Source organism: Carlito syrichta, unplaced genomic scaffold (genome assembly GCF_000164805.1).
Source record: "Carlito syrichta isolate Samal-C Ts95f unplaced genomic scaffold, Tarsius_syrichta-2.0.1 Scaffold305297, whole genome shotgun sequence".
Classification (NCBI taxonomy): Eukaryota; Metazoa; Chordata; class Mammalia; order Primates; family Tarsiidae; genus Carlito; species Carlito syrichta.
The window spans coordinates 657333-661384 of record NW_007249393.1 but is presented as its reverse complement, the minus strand read 5'-3'; positions in this window follow the sequence as shown (position 1 = coordinate 661384).

The following is a 4052-nucleotide window of genomic DNA, read 5'->3' as shown; positions in this document are numbered from 1 at the left end:
TATCTTTTCTGGGTGGTGCTGTAGAGATGGTGCCTGCCTCTGGGGCACTGAGGTCAGAGCAACTGTGCATGGCAGCTGCCTATGCAGGAGATTTTGGTCATCTTCTTTCCATGTCTCCACTCAATCAGACATTCACACTACTTTTGCTGACACCCTAGGGTGAATACTGGTCTCTTCACCTGTTCATTTATGTAGAGACTCAAGCACTCTGATGGCTTCCGTTGCCATCTTGGAACCACCCACCTCTCAAAATTTATTAAACATTTAAGACCTATGACAAAGGTAAGGTAAGTTCCCAATAGAAGCAGACAATGATAACTTAGTCCTTTTACTCAGGGAGATTTTCTGGAGAAGGCAGCTCTTGATTTGACACTTGAAAATAGGTAACCAATATTTAAACTAAGAAGAGAACAATGGGCATTACATGACAAAAATCAGGAGGGCAAAGTTTCTAGAAAGAGGTGACAGAGCATCACAGCAACTTGAAGCCATGCTATTTAGTTCTAGTATATCCACAAATTATTCTGAAATTGTAAGTAGGCATCAGACTATTGCGGGCTATATCTGTCATGCTAAAGAACTTGCATTTTTATCTGTATCTTCAAAATGATATTTTTGAAATGTGAGTTAACTCTTCTTTCCTGTAGAATAAATTCTTTTACTCTGAATGTCATAAAATATGTGATTTTTCTCTTCTGTCTAATATGATTGTTTAGTCCAAACATTTCAGTGTATAGTTTGATTAACATCTGGATATTATCACAAATTTGTCTTCTGGGATATATTTCAGAATGGTTGCTATGAATAATACACATATAGTTTCTATCAATTGAAAGAGCACACTAGATTTGTTTCTTTCTCAATCAGAGATAAAATTAGGACACAATGGGATTACGCAAATGTCACTCATTATTCATCAAACACGTGCAAAAAATGTGAAAAGTTGTTTTTCGCATTTATATATATTTTATATCCCTTTGAAACTTTAAAGCAACACAATACATTCATGCAAGGACTTTTTTAAATGTTTTAGACATTGATTTGTACTTACCTGCACAGAATGTCAAAGACAATAAGTCCTTAAACAATAAGTAAAATGCCAACTGCTGATTTTATAATCTGAGTATTATTATACAGACAATAGGTCCTCATCACACATGCTTGCTCTCCCATCACTTCCTCCGTGTGTTCAAATAAATGTTCAATGCATAGCTCTTCTTCTAATTGTAATTTCTTAATTAAGTTAATAGAGACAAGTACTGTGAATGTGCATCTCGTGGTGTGAAGAAAATATCACCCACCAAGTATCACATCCCCTACTGGGGTGATTAAATTAACAGAACTGTAATTAAATGAACAGGAACTGTTGGTTTCAGAAGCTTCCCTTATATGGTATTTCATAAAGTGATTAAAGGTTTTCCCAAGCAGAGAGCTTACACTGCTTTATTACTGAATAATCTCTACACGAAATGTTATTTTATTAATGTTTGTTTATGTATTGGTAACCGCTACAGAAATCTTATTTAAAACAACTAATTTACATATGCAGAAATAGTCCATGTTCACAAATGTCAAATCGAGAGTACATTCATATAACTTGATGACAATAGTTTCACTATCATATGTGAAAAACTTTTAATAAGAATTACATAAATATTTGATAATGGAGATTTATTTTAAAACACCATATTTCTTACTTTTGCTGAATACTGTGTTTAACCATGACACTTTCTGATAAACAGTTCATTGAGGGGAGGCTATGGAGGTGTACAAATGAGTGCTTACAAAGCTATGGAGCAAATTAAGTCATGGTCCTTTCATTAAAGAAACTCAGTATGCTTATTGGTTGAGAACACAGATTATGGGGGAAAAAATTCCTGATTCAAATTTTAGTTTGGACTTTTTTTTTCCTACCACATATAATCTCAGAGAGAATCTCTTCTGGTGAGAATCCCACATGGGGATAAACATTAATAAACAGCTCCCAGTGAATGTTTCAGTTTGCACACGCCTGTCTATGGAATCTACTCCTTCAGTTATTTACAATACTATTGGCACTAGTCAACATTGCTCACTTTGACCTATCAATGGGAACAGATGTCCCAACTTTTGCATATATTGTATTTCTTGTTACAGACCTCTTAGTGATCTTCCAGAATTACAGTTTTGTACTAAATCAGAATAAAAAAGGGTTTTCCATATTTCTAACGGACAAAGTCTGGTAAACAACCTCATCTATCTAAAATGTGTTTCCTTTCTGTGTAAAAAGGGGTAACAATTATGTTCTCATTTAGATACCCCACAAAATAAAACATAAAAGAAGTCAAAGGTACAGACATTTTATTTGGGAGTTGATTATAGGAAATAGGAGTGAGGGAGTGAGGAGAGTAGAGAATCAAAATTAGAATGAGCCGATAGAAAATGGGAGCTCAACTCTGTAAGACCTTTGTGAAACTTAAGAGTGCCTCCAAGAACTCTATCTGAACAATGGAAATCTGGGAATTTAGCTACTAGCTCTTGTACCCCAATTAGTGAAATCCCCAGTCAACAGTGGCCAGAAAAGTCTTGAGCCAGTAACCTGAAAGCACTTAGTATGTGCTGATGAGAGAAACCGTGAGTGTGGGTATGAGTTCTCATGGAACTGCCAAGTGGAGCTCCTGTGGAAGACAACACAGGTACTAAAAACAACTGCTATACATTTTTAACTGATATGATTACTTTGCAGATTAAATGTAAAAATATAGGCAACTCATTGAGAAGACTTCTGGGAACATGTAGCAGGCATACACATTTATTTCTCTATTTATTTCTTTATTTAATTTCTTTACTTGTATTTATTTTTTAATTAATTAATTAAATTTATTTAGGACATTCTTATGTGTCATTTTTATTGTTTTTATATTGATGGTCATTTTGATATTTCTGTGACGAATTACATACTTTGAGGAGGTTCACTCACGTTCTCACATACATTGAAAACACAATGACTTTAATCTGCTAGTATGACATATACCTCATATAGCCTCTACATAATCTGAAGGAGGTATGTAGTTTATATCACTTTCTAATATACTTGTAAAGGTTATGAGATCGTTGTATACAGAATAAAACTTTAACAATCCTACCTTAATCTGATAGCTTGCATTGTTAGTCTTATTAAATTTAAATAACATCATACATTCTGTTTGTCTAAATACCCATATGAAGCTATCACTATTGAATAAAGCACCCTCTTCCACTGTTCTCTCCACCATCCTCTCTTTCCACTATCACAGCATAAACACTGATCTGTATATTTTTTATTCTTTGTATTTTAACGTTGTGTTAACCTATATACTATTGTATATACAAATAACACAGTTATATGTCTTATATGTATTATATTTATTATTTATAAGACACAACATATATATGTGTATATACATATATACTTAACTTTTTCCTCTCAATCTCAGTCACATGTCCCATTTAGTTATTATCTTTCTTTTTTTCTCTTATTAATTCAAGTTTTTTTTCATTCAACTATGTTTCACATATTGTGCTAGGTGCAGAGTGTAATCTACCAAATATGAAAAATTCAATCTCTGCTTACTTTTATTCTATTTCTGGTTCATTTGACAGCTAGAAGATAAGTTGCTAACCTTGCTCTATTTTTTCTTCTGGTGTTATTGTAACATCTTGAAATATTTTTATATACTGGAAAGAAAGTATTCATACATTAATTTTATTTGAAATAAAAAAAATTACATAGAAAAAGAAATCTGTGTAAAATACTGCAAAAGAGGGAAAATTGGCAAAGCCTATGAATGTTTCAGATTTAGTAATGTTTGTATTTACAAATATTAATTCCAGCATTCTTATTTTATTGTCTATGCTGCATTGCATTTTTTTATGGATAACATTTTTAATAATTTTAGCAATTAACTTAAATGAAAAGAAGTTTAAATCTAAACTATAACTTGATAGGATTCATTGTATTTCACATCTATTTTAACCTTATCCTACTCAAGATATACAGGATTCTTTTAGCATTTTTTTATTTTAAAAAATGT